We start from the raw sequence: 16,280 nt of genomic DNA, 5'->3' as shown, positions 1-16,280 counted from the left end.
TGGCCATATTCTTTGGTTTGGTGTTATATAATCCAGAAATGAAAGAGAGTCAGAACACTGCTAAATAGTTAAACAACTTCAATTGCTTAATAATTTGAAAAAGGTCCAATTAGTAGGGAAAATTGCTAATAGGAGGCTCCCAAGACAGTGTCTATTCCTGGAACTTTCCCCACCTCAGGGAACCCAGGAGCAGGGTAGCAAATCCACCCAAGCATAACCACCTCATTCCTATCCCCCAGATCATATTCTCCCCCTTACCCACCCGCCACTTCTCTCTCTCTCTCTCTTTCTCTCTCTCCTTTCTGTTTCCCGACTCATACCTTTTTTGTGAAAACAATCTAACATTAATTTAAAAAGTAAAGGCTGGATGCTGACAATCTTAAAACAACTTTTGAGAGAAAACCTCTTTGGTCTTCTTCTTATATGTAAATGCAGATAATATTGTGATGGTTTTTTTCTTCTTTACCGAATTGTAAAATGGGTAAAGTTTTGTTTCATTTCCCCCCTCTCAAAAATATGTTTTCCGTTTGACCTGGATGATTATGGGTATTCAGGTTGTGTAGATGTTTTTAGTCAATTGTGAAAGCACTCAGACAAACCCATTCCAGATCCAGGAAGCCTAGAGTGTTCCAAATAAGATGACTAAGCTGAATCCAAAGAAATCTACACTGAGACATATTATAATTAAATTGTCAAAAAGTTAAAGACAAGGAGAGAATCTTAAAAGCAGCAAGAGAAAGACAGCTCGTATGTACAAGGGAATCAAGTTTTTTAGCAGAAACTTTGCAGGCCAGAAGGGAGTGACACACTATATTCAGAGTGTTGAAAAAAAGAAACTGCCAACCAAGAATACTATAATCAGCAAAATGTTTTTCATGCTTTTTTTAAAAATGCAGAAGAGATAGACTTTCCCAGATAAACAAAAGCTGAGGAAGTTCATCACCATTAGACCCACCTTACAAGAAATACTAAAGGGAGTTCTTCAAGTTGAAATAAAAAGATGTTAAACAGCAACATGATAGCATAAGAAAGTATAAAATTTTTGATAAAGATAAATATACGGATAAATACAGAATATTGTAATGATGGTGGGTAAGTCACTTCTAATTCAGCATAAAAGTTAAAAGACAAAAGTATTAAAAATAATTATAACTTTAAAGATGTTAATGGGTACCCAGTACAAATAGATATAAATTGTGACATCAATAACAAAGTGCATGTGGTAGAGGGAGAAGTAAAAGTGTAGAGTTTTTATATGTGATTGAAAATAAGTTCTCATCAGCTTAAAATAGACTTATAACTATAGGAAAATTTATGTAAGCCCTATGGTAACTACAAAGAAAATACCTATAGAAGTTACACAAGAGAAAAAGAGAAAGAAATCAAAGCATATTAATATAAAAAATAAATGAAACATGAAGACAGCAAGAGAAAAAAAGAGATGAACAAAGTACAATACAAACAGAAAACAGCAAAATGGCGATATTAAATCCTTCCCTAACAATAATTACATTAAATGTAAGTGAATTAAACTCCCTAATCAAAAGACACAGAGTGGCTGAATGCATTTAAAAAACAAGGTCCAACTATGTACTATCAACAAGGAACTCACTTTGGATTGAAAGACACACATAGACTGAAAGTGAAGAGTTGCAAAAAGATAGTCCATGAAAATTGTAACCAGAAAACAGCATGAGTAGCTATACTTTTATCAGACAAAATAGACACTAAGTCAAAAACTGTCACAAGAGACAAAGAAGGATGTTATATAATGATAAAAGATCAATTCAACAGGAAGACACGACAATGATAAATATATATCCATTCAACATCAGAGCACCTATATTTATGAAGCAAACATTGACAGAACTAGAGAAGAAATAGACAGCAATACAATAATATTAGGAGATTCAATACCTCACTTTTAATAATGGCTAGAACAGCTAGACAGAAAATCAACAAAGAAACAGTGGACTTGAAGAACACTACAGAGCAAATAGACTTAACAGACAGATATAGAACATCCCACCCAACAGCAGCAGCATATGCATTCTTCTCAAGCATTCACAAAACATTCTCAAGAATAAATCCCATATTAGTCACAAAACAAGCAGACAACTTATCTGATTCCACAGGTTCACAGCTGGAGAGGAATTTTGCTTCAGGATGAATCGTACCTGTCTCACCCATACTTGATTTAGATATTTAGATGAGATTTGGGACTTAGAGTTGATGCTTAGAGTCAAGGCTTTGGGGCTATTGGGACTGGGCGGGGGGTGAATGTATTTTGCCTGTAAAAGAACATGAATTGAAGAAGACAGGATATTATGAGCTGGATTGTGTACCCCCCAAATTCATATGTTGAAGTCCTAACACCTAGTGCCTCAGAATGTAACTGTATATGGAGATAGGGCTTTTAAAGATTAAGTTAAAATGAGGCCATCAGACTGTGCCCTAATTCAATCTGACTGGTGTCCCTATGAGAAGAGAAAATTTAGATGCACAGAGACACCAGAGATGTGTATGCACCGAGGAAAGACCATGTGAGGACATAGCAAAAAGGCGGCCATCTGCAAACCCAGGAGAGAAGCCTCAGAAAAAAATCAAACCTGCCAACATCTTGATCTTTGAGTTCTAGTCTCCAGAACTGTGAGAAAATAAATTTCTATTGTTTAAGTCACCCGGTCCATGGTGCTTTGTTAAGGTAGCCCTGGTGGACTAATACAGGAGTCCACTGTTGACCACTGTCTCACCAGTTGACCTTAGCAGGACCCTCCTGCTCTCCGGGCTCTGGGTTCCACATCTGAAAATGACAGTTCAGATTAGATGGTATAGGAAGGTCCCATATGTTTTTATGGTCAACCATTCCAGAATTATCATTGATTTTGATCTGACAGATTTGACTGTGAGAGGATAATCACAGTTTTTTAACTTCCCATTGTTCCTCATCTCTAAAAGCCAGGAGGTTATAATTAGGCACTCAGCATCTGTACTAGTTTGCCAGGGCCGCTACAACAGAGTATCACAAAGTAGGTAGCAAAAACAACAGAAATTTTTTGTCTCACAGTGCTGGAGGCTGGATGTCTGAGGTGTCAGCGGGGTTGGCTCCTTCTGAGAGCTGTGAGAAAGAGTCTGTGTCTGCCTCTCCCCTAGCTTCTGGTGTTTTGCTGGCCATCTTTGGCATTCCTGGGTGTACAGAAGCATCATCCCGATCTCTGGTCTCTGCCTTCTTCTCTTCATATGGCACTCTTCCGTGTGCATGTCTGTGACCAAATGCCCTGAGCACTAGTCGTATTGGATTAGGGCCCACTCTAGTGACCTTATATTAACTTAATTACCTCTGTAGAGACCCTATCTCCAAATAAGGTCACATTCTGAGGTGCTGGGTATTAGGACTCCCTCGTAGGAATTTGCGGGGGACACAATTCAACCCATAAATAACAGCATCCTTAACGGCTCACCTCCCACCTTCCAAAGAAACGATCACAGAAATCTTCCAGGGCAGCCTCCTGTCATAGTTCGTGTCACACCCACATGCTCATCCTGGGTTCTCTTGCCTGCTGCTTTGTGTCTATTACCTGGTTCTCTGTCTCTGGAAGCTCCAGAGCTGACAACAACTTAGAGAATCTGTTTGGTAATCACCTTCACCTTTCATTGGAGGTTACAACAGTGTAGGTGCATATTTTCCCAGCCTCCATTAGATCCATATCCTCAAGCCCATGGACACGCCCATTTTCAAAAACCCATGAGGGCCAAAAATCCCCACCCGAGTCAAAACCCTAGATCCCACCCTCCAACCCTACAATCGTCTGAGAGGGGAGTGTGAACAAGAAAACTCACAGATCCTGAGATGGTAGATTAAAAACGATCTCTAAAACAATAAGCAGAAGTAGAAAAAAGACAATAGGGCAAGGAGTACCACCCCAATTTGTAAAAACATTCATTTTGCCACACCCCATCTCCTTCCTAGCAGACTGCTTTCATGTTCTCAGAACTTGGATGGGGAGAGTTCTGCAGGTCAACAGCAACCTCCCTGCTTTCGTAAACAGTAAGAAGTGTCACCCAGGACCAGGCAAGACCAATTCACATGCTCACAACCTTTTGGAAGCCCTGGTTTAAGAATTAATTCACTCCACTGGGAAAACACAATTATCATTTGTCACTTAAGGATGTTGGTACGCTGAAGGAGAGTAATTAAATAACATATGTTAAAAAGATGATTCCTTAAAAAAAATTGATCCCTACAGAAATGTTCCTTGAGCCTCGGCATACAAAACACAATAAGAAATGGCGTTTTCCACAGCCAGCACTGAGGTTGCCATGGTAAGAACAATTTTTTAGAGCTACCTAGGAAAAAAAAAATCAGAAACATGTACAGTTTGTTATGTTCTAAACACTAGCATAGAGATGTTTTTCTAAAAAGGTGAATTTAATGGAAGATAAAACTTTCTAGTCTAGAAACTTTCTATTCTATTCTAGACCATGATTCCCCACAAAGCTTCCTATTTCAAGGAGAACTGTAAACATATTTGAATGCTGCATTGTATGAAATGTCAGTAAGGGAGCAGCTAAGTTCCTTGAGTATGTCCTGAGGTGCTGGAGAAAACACCTCCCTGTCAGGGTTGTTCCAGACACATGCAGTCATCGGCTATCTTGTTTTCCCCTGGCCCTTGCGTCTGTTATGTGTTATCTCTATTTCATGCTGGGCTGAGCTGGTCTCACAGTTTAATGCCTCTCAACCCTTTGAAATTGCTAAAGAGAATTCACTTACACAAAAGTATGTAGACTTTCTGAAAATGTCAAAGGGTAAATGAAGAAGACAGTTTCGCATTGCACAACTCCCTCTCTCCTTATCTCAATTTTTAAAAAAAAATCTCTATTTGGTATTTTTTTCTCTACTGTTTCTTCTTTGGCTGTTTTAGCCACTAAAAACGGGCTACCTACACACACTGCTCACTGGCCCAGGCTTACCATCCACACTTTCTGTTTCTCCCGAATCCCTCCTCACCATTGTCCCTCCTCCCTTCTCTTTTGCTGAAGAATTCAGTCTGTCTTTACTCCTAAATCCAAAGTTGCACAATCCAAACCATTACGAAATTCAGGAAAAGTCCTCTGTTACGTAAGGATAGAAACACCCCGTGTTAGGGACTATGCCCACTCCCCAGCCCATGGTAGGCCCTCAAAAGCCTAGGGTTAGTATAACTCTCCTCCTGTCCTTGAAATTCAGCCTCTTCTCACTTCTTCAGCTGTTTTCCTCCCCTACAATGTTCCCTGCAGCTCCTGGAATGAAAGACTCCTAAAAGCTTAAAGCTGAAAAAGACTTCAGAAGCAAATTTCACACTCTCACTTGACAGAGAAGATCAGTAAAACCCAGAGAAGGTAGGAGACTTACTTGTCCAGGTCACAGGGGAATGATAGTGACAGAACTGTGATTATAGCCCAGATCTCCAAGTTCCTCACATCTCCCAACACTCTTTCCACAGGATCAGTGACATTCAAAATATTTTTGACCACAACCTGCAGTCACAAATACATTTTACATTAGGTCCCTGAATATCCATATGTGTGTAAATATATGATGTAAGATGCTTAGCCTTACTACATGTGATGCATGTCGATATTTTCTATTTTGTTCTATTGAATCTCACTTTTTACTTTTTTGTCTTTTCTTTTTCTTTTTTTTTTAACTTAGAGTATAATTGCTTTACAATGGTGTGTTAGTTTCTGCTGTATCACAAAGTGAATCAGCTGTACATATACATATATCCCCATATCCCCTCCCTCTTGCATCTCTCTCCCACCTTCCCTATCCCGCCCCTCTAGGTGGTCGCAAAGCACCGAGCTGATCTCCCTGTGCTATGTGGCTGCTTCCCACTAGCTACCTATTTTACATTTGGTAGTATATATATGTCCATGCCACTCTCTCACTTCGTCCCAGCTTACCCTTCCCCCTCCCCATGTCCTCAAATCCATTCTCTATGTCTGCGTCTTTATTCCCGTCCTCCCCCTACGTTCTTCAGAACCTTTTTTTTTTTTTTTAGATTCCATATACATGTGTTAGCATACAGTATTTGTTTTTCTCTTTCTGACTTATTTCACTCTGTATGACAGACTCTAGGTACATCCACCTCACTACAAATAACTCAATTTCGTTTCTTTTTATGGCTGAGTAATATTCCATTGTATATATGTGCCACATCTTCTTTATCCATTCATCTGTCAATGGACACTGAGGTTGCTTCCATGTCCCAGCTATTGTAAATAGTGCTGCAATGAACGTTGTGGTACATGACCCTTTTGAATTATGCTTTTCTCCAGGTATATGCCCAATAGTGGGATTGCTGGGTAATATGGTAGTTCTATTTTTAGTTTTTAAAGGAACCTCCATACAGTTCTCCATAGTGGCTGTATCAATTTATATTCCCACCAATAGTGCAAGAGTGTTCCCTTTTCTCCATACCCTCTCCAGCATTTATTGTTTGTAGACTTCTTGATGATGGCCATTCTGACTGGTGTGAGGTGATACCTCATTGCATTTGCATTTGATTTGCATTTCTGTAATGATTAGTGATGTTGAGCATCCTTTCATGTGTTTGTTGGCAATCTGTATATCTTCTTTGGAGAAATGTCTATTTAGGTCTTCTGCGCATTTTGGGGTTGGGTTGTTTGTTTTTTTGATACTGAGCTGCATGAGCTGCTTGTATATTTTGGAGATTAATCCTTTGTCAGTTGCTTCGTTTGCAAGTATTTTCTCCCATTCTGAGCGTTGACTTTTCGTCTTGTTTATGGTTTCCTTTGCTGTGCAAAAGCTTTCAAGTTTCATTATGTCCCATTTGTTTATTTTTGTTTTTATTTCCCTTTCTCTAGGAGGTGGGTGAAAAAGGATCTTGCTGTGATTTATGTCATAGAGTATTCTGCCTATGTTTTTCTCTAAGAGTTTTATAGTGTTTGGCCTTACATTTAGGTCTTCAATCCATTTGGAGTTTATTTTTGTATATGGTGTTAAGGAGTGTTCTAATTTCCTTCTTTTACATGTAGCTGTCCAGTTTTCCCAGCACCACTTATTGAAGAGGCTGTCTTTTCTCCACTGTATATTCTTGCTTCCTTTATCAAAAATAAGTGGACCATATGTGCGTGGGTTTATCTCTGGGCTTTCTATCCTGTTCCATTGATCTATATTTATGTTTTTGTGCCAGTACCATAATGTCTTGATTACTATAGCTTTGTAGTATAGTCTGAAGTCAGGGAGCCTGATTCCTCCAGCTCCGTTTTTCTTTCTCAAGATTACTTTGGCTATTTGGGGTCTTTTGTGTTTCCATACAAATTGTGAAATTTTTTGTTCTAGTTCTGTGAAAAATGCCATTGGTAGTTTGATAGGGATTGCATTGAATCTGTAGATTGCTTTGGGTAGTAGAGTCATTTTCACAATGTTGATTCTTCCAATCCAAGAGCATGGTATATCTCTCCATCTGTTGGTATTATCTTTAATTTCTTTCCTCAGTGTCTTATAGTTTCCTGCATACATGTCTTTTGTCTCCTTAGGTAGGTTTATTCCTAGGTATTTTATTCTTTTTGTTGCAATGGTAAATGGGAGTGTTTCCTTAATTTCTCTTTCAGAATTTTCATCATTAGTGTATAGGAATGCAAGAGATTTCTGTGCATTAATTTTGTATCCTACTACTTTACCAGATTCATTGATTAGCTCTAGTAGTTTTCTGGTAGCATCTTTAGGGTTCTCTATGTATAGTGTCATGTCATCTGCAAACAGTGACAGCTTTACTTCATCTTTTCTGATTTGGATTCCTTTTATTTCTTTTTCTTCTCTGATTGCTGTAGCTAAAACTTCCGAAACTATGTTGAATAATAGCAGTGAGAGTTGGCAACCTTGTCTTGTTCCTGATCTTAGTGGAAATGGTTTCAGTTTTTCACCATTGAGAACAATGTTGGCTGTGGGTTTGTCATATATGGCTTTTATTATGTTAAGGTTAAGTTCCCTCTATGCCTACTTTCTGGAGGGTTTTTATCATAAATGGGCATTGAATTTTGTCAAAAGCTTTTTCTGCATCTATTGAGATGATCATATGGTTTTTCTCCTTCAGTTTGTTAATAGGGTGTATCATATTGAACGATTTGTGCATATTGAAGAATCCTTGCATTCCTGGGATAAACCCCACTTGATCATGGTGTATGATCCTTTTAATGTGCTGTTGGATTCTGTTTGCTAGTATTTTGTTGAGGATTTTTGCATCTATGTTCATCAGTGATATTGGCCTGTAGTTTTCTTTCTTTGGTGACATCTTTTTCTGGTTTTAGTATCAGGGTGATGGTGGCCTTGTAGAATGAGTTTGGGAGTGTTCCTCCCTCTGCTACATTTTGGAAGAGTTTGAGACGGATAGGTGTTAGCTCTTCTCTAAATGTTTGATAGAATTTACCTGTGAAGGCATCTGGTCCTGGGCTTTTGTTTGTTGGAAGATTTTTTTTTTTAATTATTTCTGCATATATGTTTTGTTTTGTTTTGTTTTTATAAATTTAGTTATTTATTTATTTATTTTTAGCTGTGTTGGGTCTTCGTTTCTGTGCGAGGGCTCCCTCCAGTTGCGGCGAGCGGGGGCTGCTCCTCATCGCAGTGCGTGGGCCTCTCACCATCGCGGCCTCCCCCGTTGCGGAGCACAGGCTCCAGACGCGCAGGCTCAGCAGTTGTGGCCCACGGGCCCACCCGCTCCGCGGCATGTGGGATCCTCCCAGACCAGGGCTCAAACCCGTGTCCCCTGCATTGGCAGGCAGACTCCCAACCACTGCACCACCAGGGAAGCCCTGTTGGAAGATTTTTAATCACAGTCTCAATTTCAGTGCTTGTGATTGGTCTGTTTATATTTTCTATTTCTTCCTGGTTTAGTCTCAGAAGGTTGTGCTTTTCTAAGAATTTGTCCATTTCTTCCAAGTTGTCCATTTTATTGGCATATAGTTGCTTGTAGTAATCTCTCATGATCCTTTGTATTTCTGCAGTGTCAGTGGTTACTTTTCCTTTTTCATTTCTAATTCTGTTGATTTGAGTCTTTTCCCTTTTTTTTCTTGATAAGTCTGGCTAATGGTTTATCAATTTTGTTTATCTTCTCAAAGAACCAACTTTTAGTTTTATTGATCCTTGCTGTCATTACCTTCAGTTCTTTTTCATTTATTTCTGATCTGATCTTTATGATTTCTCTCCTCCTGCTAGCTTTGGGGTTTTTTTGTTTTTGTTTCTCTAATTGCTTTAGGTGTAAGGTTAGTTTCTTTATTTGAGATTTTTCTTGTTTCTTGAGGTAAGATTGTATTGCTATAAACTTCCCTCTTAGCACTGCTTTTGCTGCATCCCATAGGTTTTGGGTCATCGTGTTTTCATTGTCATTTGTTTCTAGGTATTTTTTGATTTCCTCCTTGATTTCTTCAGTGGTTTCTTGGTTATTTAGAAGCGTATTTTTTAGCCTCCATGTGTTTGTATTTTTTACAGATTTTTTCCTGTAATTGATATCTAGTCTCATAGCGTTGTGGTTGGAAAAGATACTTGATACAATTTTAATTTTCTTAAATTTACCAAGGCTTGATTTGTGACCCAAGATATGATCTATCCTGGAGAATGTTCCATGAGCACTTGAGAAGAAAGTGTTTTGTGTTGTTTTTGGATGGAATGTCCTATAAATATCAATTAAGTCCATCTTGTGTAATGTATCATTTAAAGCTTGTATTTCCTTATTTATTTCCATTTTGGATGATCTGTCCACTGGTGAAAGTGGGGTGTTAAATCCCTTACTATGATTGTGTTACTGTTGATTTCCCCTTTTATGGCTGTTAGCATTTGCCTTATGTATTGAGGTGCTCCTATGTCGGGTGCATAAATATTTACAATTGTTTTATCTTTTTCTTGGATTGATCCCTTGATCATTATGCAGTGTACTTCTTTGTCTCTTGTAATAGTCTTTATTTTAAAGTCTATTTTGTCTGATATGAGAATTGCTACTCCAGCTTTCTTTTGATTTCCATGTGCATGGAATATCTTTTTTCATCCCCTCACTTTCAATCTGTATGCGTCCCTAGGTCTGAAGTGGGTCTCTTGTAGACAGCATATGTACGGGTCTTGTTTTTGTATCAATTCAGCCAGTCTATGTCTTTTGGTTGGAGCATTTAATCCTTTTACATTTAAGGTAATTACAGATATGTATGTTCCTGTTACCATTTTCTTAAATGTTTTGGGTTTGTTATTGTAGGTCTTTTCCTTCTCTTGTGTTTCCTGCCTAGAGTAGTTCCTTTAGCATTTGTTGTAAAGCTGGTTTGGTGGTGCTGAATTCTCTTAGCTTTTGCTTGTCTGTAAAGGTTTTAATTTCTCCACTGAATGTGAATGAGATCCTTGCTGGGTAGAGTAATCTTGGTTGTAGGTTTTTCCCTTTCATCACTTTAAATATGTCCTGCCACTCCTGGCTTGCAGAGTTTCTGCTGAGAGATCAGCTATTAACCTTATGGGGATTCCCTTGTATGTTATTTGTTGCTTTTCCCTTCCTGCTTTTAATATTTGTTCTTTGTATTCAATTTTTGATAGTTTGATTAATATGCATCCTTGGATTTATCCTATATGGGACTCTCTGCACTTCCTGGAGTTGATTGACTGTTTCCTTTCCTATATTAGGGAAGTTTTCAACTATAATCTCTTCAAATATTTTCTCAGTCCCTTTCTTTTTCTCTTCTTCTTCTGGGACCCCTATAATTCGAATGTTGGTGTGTTTAATGTTGTCCCAGAGATCTCTGAGACTGTCCTCAATTCTTTTCATTCTTTTTTCTTTATTCTGCTCTGTGGTAGTTATTTCCACTATTTTATCTTCCATGTCATTTATCCATTCTTCTGCCTCAGTTATTCTGCTATTGATTCCTTCTAGAGAATTTTTAATTTCATTTATTGTGTTGTTCATCCTCGTTTGTTTACTCTTTAATTCTTCTAGGTCTTTGTTAAACGTTTCTTGTATTTTCTCCATTCTATTTCCAAGATTTTGGATCATCTTTACTATCATTACTCTGAATTCGTTTTCAGTAGACTGCCTACTTCCTCTTCATTTGTTTGGTCTGGTGGGTTTTTACCTTGCTCCTTCATCTGCTGTGTATTTCTCTTTCTTCTCATTTTGCTTAAGTTACTGTGTTTGGGGTCTCCTTTTCACAGGCTGCAGGTTCGTAGTTTCCATTGTTTTTGGTGTCGGCCCCCAGTGGGTAAATCTGGTTCAGTGGGTTGTGTAAGCTTCCTGGTGGAGGAGACTGGTGCCTGTGTTCTGATGGATCAGGCTGGAAATTGTCTTTCTGGGGCAGTTCTGCATCCAGTGGTGTGTTTTGGGGTGTCTGTGACCTTATTATGATTTTAGGCAGCCTCTCTGCTAATGGGTGGGATTGTGTTCCTGTCTTGCTAGTTGTTTGGCATGGGGTATCCAGCACTGTAGCTTGCTTGTCATTGAGTGGAGCTGGGTCTTAGCACTGAGACAGAGATCTCCGGGAGAGCTCTCGCTGATTGATATTACAAGGTGCCAGGAGGTCTCTGTTGGACCAATGTCCTGAACTCAGCTCTCCCACCTCAGAGGCTCAGGCCTGACATCCGGCCAGAGCACCAAGACCCTGTCAGCCACACTGCAGATGGGTGGTTTATTACCGAGGATATTAAAGCACAGGAACCAACAGCCAGATGACGAGATTCATAGCGTGAGGTTGAGAAACTTCAGTCCTTTTGCACTTTGGAGCCCAGCATGGTGGCATGTGGAGGCGTTCTGCTTCACCAACCTGGAAGCTCTCTGAAATCCCTCCTTTTGGATTTTAATGGTCGAATCTCACTTTTTAAAATGTTGATCCTAACTCTCCAACTTGATTTCAGACTCCAGTAGCGGTTGTAACAAAGAGATTGAAAAGTGCTGTACTAAACCCACGACCAATGTCATCTGAAGTGAAGGAAGTTTCCATAGAAAAGTTAAGGCTTGTGTTGGAACTCAATATATGGACTGAATAAGTAGAGATGAGCAGATGAGATAGAACAAGGATGAGGAAATGTGGTGGCTAAATAGTACGTATGTAAATATCTCCTTAGATAAAACAATTTGAAGAAATGAAGAGAATAACTTAGGAAGCAGCATGTAGTATATTCTAGTAACAAGTCTATCAATGACAATTAATAAAAGATGGACGGAATAGTTAGTTCAAAAATAAAACAATTTTATACTATAGAGAAAATCTTAGTTGTAAAAACTATGTACAACTGTATACAAATGAGATGAGTTACAACCACAGGTTTTCATGTAATTCACAAACTTGTCATAGATTTAAAGCATGGAGCACTGCTTTACTGTCTTCACTGACCTTGCCTGCAAAAGCAGCGTCCATTTTCCTCTTTTCCTCCCTATTCTAGACGAAGCCAAGTTTTCTCTCAGCTGCCTATATCTCTTCGGATTAGGGTTCTTTAATGACAAGGTCTCAGGAGGATCTTTCTTGGTTCAGAACTCTCTCTCTAGACATGTTTATCCCAGCACATGGCTGCTGGACACTTCCCACATAAATGCCCAGCCAAGCCTTACTCTTAGCTCTGCACCCTCAGCCTCCAACTCCTCCTCCTGTATGGAGCCTCCAATCTGCAGCTTCTTTCCTTCCCCAGTCTCTAAATATGCTCCTCTGTTGTTCTTGATGGTTCCCAATGGGCTGCGTACACACCCTACTCCTCTTTTAATCCACTCATTTAACCTTGACTTTTGAGCTTGACTTTTGAGCTCCCAGAATTCATTAAAGGACTATGTTCCTTCACAGCTCACTACCCCATTCTAGATCCCTTGCATCGACTGCTTAGATCAGACTCCATTTTGGCCCATCTTCCTACCCCAACCCTCATTAGGAGGCCCCTGGAAGGCACAAAGCTCACATCTGCAAGCTCAGATTTAAAACTCATTTGACTGCCTCAACCTGTCTTTGGATATTCCAGCATTAATTCTGCCCTTAAAATGGTAGTAGACACTCTACAACTTAACTCTGCCCAAGACCTTTCTCCATCCTGATTAGAATTTAAGCCCCTTATAGAAGCAAGACAGAAGTCCTAAACTAAGGGCTGGGATATGAGGAAGCTCTGGTTTTGATAGCTTTTCTCTTTATTGACAGACAAAGTCAATTCTGGTCTAACTGTTTAGCCAGAGTTTCCTTCCTCCCTTCTTCTCACTATGCTCCAGGTGCATCCTTCCCAGAGCTTTGAGCTCCATGGAGGAAAACCTTCTGACATAGATGAAGGGGAAGTTGCTGCTGGTGGGGGGGTGGGGGGCATGGAGTGGGAACTAGTCAGAGACTTACTGGTGTCCAGGGGGCCCATAGAAGGACCTTTTCATGTCTTTCTGGGGACAGTGGCATAGATATCCCTGCAGAAGCAAACCTAGGAGTTCTCAGAATGGAAGAATCCTAGAACCAGAATCAGGAGTAGAGAAAGAGCAGAGGGGACCACAGAGCAAAAGCCCTAAGACTCTATAGCAGCCAGGTGGGAAAAATTCTGAACACATCTGTCTTTCCTTCATATGCCTTCCTTCTAATCTCACCCCATCATTACAGCTGAAATTAATTGTTGCATTTCTGCAACATTGCCTCTGTACTAAACCACTTCTTTCACTTAAATTTTAATTAGAGATATTTAGGTTTATATCTCAATGCCTATATATGTCCCTATGGCCATCAGGGCCTGGCCCCATGCTATATACATAGCAAGGATATAATCAATGAGTGTCGAATTGCAGCTATGACCCCATACGCATCCTGAGTTGGTGCTACACTCTACTCAGTGTCTCTGACATAGCCTAACCCACATTTCCCTAGATAATGTTCTTTCCAAGATGAAAGGAACCAAATTTCCCAAATAAGATTGATCAGTGGTCTCTTTCTGGACATTTTCCATGATACATAACTCAAGGAATATCCTACCAAACCCAGAAATGTGATCACTCTGCCTTTTAGGAAACTTTACAGCATCATAAGTTTGTTAGGTAATGAGGTGAAAAGAGAATGTTGGATAACTATGATATTAAATGGAATTTATACAGTTACCTAGACTATGCAAATGTTATTTCTAAGTGTACTTGCTTTACATTCTTCAATAGATAATGCCAATGCATTTGGTATACTATTTAGTGCTTACTATTTTTCTTATGAGTTTTTAATTCTCAAACATATTTATAATAACTATTTGAAAGTCCTTATATATTAATTTAATTTCACTATTATTATTTTTAATTTTAGATTTTTCTCCTCCTCATAGCTTATATTTTCCATCTTTGCATGTCTAGTAAATCTTTTATTGTATGTTAGATATTGTCAGTAATATTGTTGAGGGGGTCAACTTTGTTTTTCCCTTTAAAGAGTTATTTTGTTCTTGTGAGCAGTTAGTATTCCTGCAGATCAGCCTGAATTATTTGAGATTGTTTTTAAGCTTTGTTATGGAGGATCCTGAGTTGCATTTACTCTAGAGCTCTATTAGCCCTATTCCTAGGGCATCACATTTCTAGAGTCTCCACTGAATGCCCAGAGGGTACAGATGTCCCTTCATTCAGGGTAGTTGGAACAGAGACATTTTCCAGCCCTCTGGAAACTCTAGTAGCTGTTTAGCTCACAGTTCCCTGGTAGTTTTTCTTTCCTCAGTAGTTCTTCTTTGTCTAGCCTCATGAAGTTGCATCCAGGGAATGAGCTGATTAGTAGTAGGCAGAGACCAAGGGACCACTGTGTAGGTTTTTCCATGCAGTTCCCTTGTCCCTGGTACTCAGCTCAGGAAGATGGCCATGCTGTGCTTGGGTTCTCCATCCTTGTGCCACAGTCTCAAAAGTGCCTCCAGGCAGAAAGCCAGGTGATCACCAAGCTCACCTTGTTTGTTCCCCTTCTTTCGAGGGTCACTACAACTGCCTGTTGTTCAACATCTGAAAACAATCATGCATACATACATCCAGTTGTTTAATGGTGGGAAGACTGGTCCATGTCAAGTTACCCCATTGTGGTTGGAATAGAAAATTATGTTAATTTAAATCTACACTCAATCTGAATTAAGAATACACTCCTGGGATTTACAGTAACGTTTAAAAACCTACGACAGTTGGGTGGGATGGGGGCGGGAGAGAGGTCCAAGAGGGAGGGAATGCGTGTATGTGTATGGCTGATACACTTTGCCGTGCGGCAGAAACTAACACAACGTTGTAAAGCAACTATACTCCAATAAATATACATATACATGTATACTCAAAAAAACAAAACAAAACAAAAACTTACAACAAGTTCTTCTGCTATCTCCCTTTTAGATCAAAAAAAGAGGCCCGGTTAAGTTGCCTAATTAACTTGTAGAAATAAATTTTTCTTTGGTGGAACAAGTGGTGGTCAGGATGTTCAGTCTCTCTGGGGATTTAGTACCTGCATTTCTGTGCCAGCCTGAACAAGGTCTAAATATTAATGAAGCCAGTAGTCCACATCCTTTGTAATGGCCCCTTAGGTTTAGGATCCCAATGTGCTCCTTGTTCAGTAGGTTTCCCTAAGGATTATTGTTAATTGGCTCTCACTAGGAAGTTAGGCTGAATTCTGTTGCTAGAATTTATTGCTTTTACCTGAAGTGAGCCTTTTATGAAAGATGTAGGTTGGGCACATGATAGAACAGAGTTTGGACTTCATCAAGCTAACAAGGGCAGGTGCTATGACCATAGCTGATAAATGTTTGTTTGTGTAGCAGAATGCTAACTGACCCTTGACTTCATCGTTACCTGGAAGCCAGGTTATGAGAGGAGAAGAGTTCTAGCTCTTAACTCCTTCTAAATATTGGAGGTCCCCAAAAGAATCTGATTTCTATAAGCAACCAAATATGCTTAAATCACTGCCATAATAAGCTACCATTACTGACAAGAACATATTGTATTTCTCACTGTGATGAGGGGAAAAAAAAAATTAATGACTACTGATGTAGAAGACAAAGGAATACTGAGATACTGATAGCAAACACTTCCCCTTTGTTTACTATGTTCAGTTACTACAGTGCTTTATGTATTTCAATTAATTTAGTTTTCACAATAATCCAACAAGGGGGTTATTTATTATTACTACTACCATTTTATAGAGAAACTGAGACACAGAGAGGTTAGGTAACTTGATTAGGTCACACAGCCAACGAATGGCCATGCTGGTATGCAAACCCAGGCAGCCTGGCTCTGAAGTTGGTGCTATTATTAGTTGCTGAGTACAGAAATTAGTAGTTAAAATGACACTCATTTATGTTATAATAC

The 16,280-nt window shown here is 39.2% G+C and overlaps 2 long non-coding RNA genes across 2 annotated transcripts in view; one reads left to right on the top strand and one right to left on the bottom strand.

The window, feature by feature from the left end:
- LOC309659389 overlaps positions 1–16,119 on the top strand; it is a 538,108-nt gene extending 521,989 nt beyond the window's left edge. Inside the window, exon 2 of the long non-coding RNA XR_014262771.1 lies at positions 9,081–16,119. This is a non-coding gene — a long non-coding RNA (uncharacterized lncRNA). The remainder of the gene's footprint in view (positions 1–9,080) is intronic.
- The window catches only part of LOC309659383, a 51,223-nt gene that overhangs the window by 12,445 nt on the left and 22,498 nt on the right, over positions 1–16,280 (bottom strand). The gene's annotated exons all lie outside the window — the stretch shown is intronic.

This window comes from Balaenoptera physalus, assembly GCF_965194825.1.
Source record: "Balaenoptera physalus genome assembly, chromosome: 4".
Classification (NCBI taxonomy): domain Eukaryota; kingdom Metazoa; phylum Chordata; class Mammalia; order Artiodactyla; family Balaenopteridae; genus Balaenoptera; species Balaenoptera physalus.
This window is presented reverse-complemented; position numbering and strand designations above follow the sequence as displayed.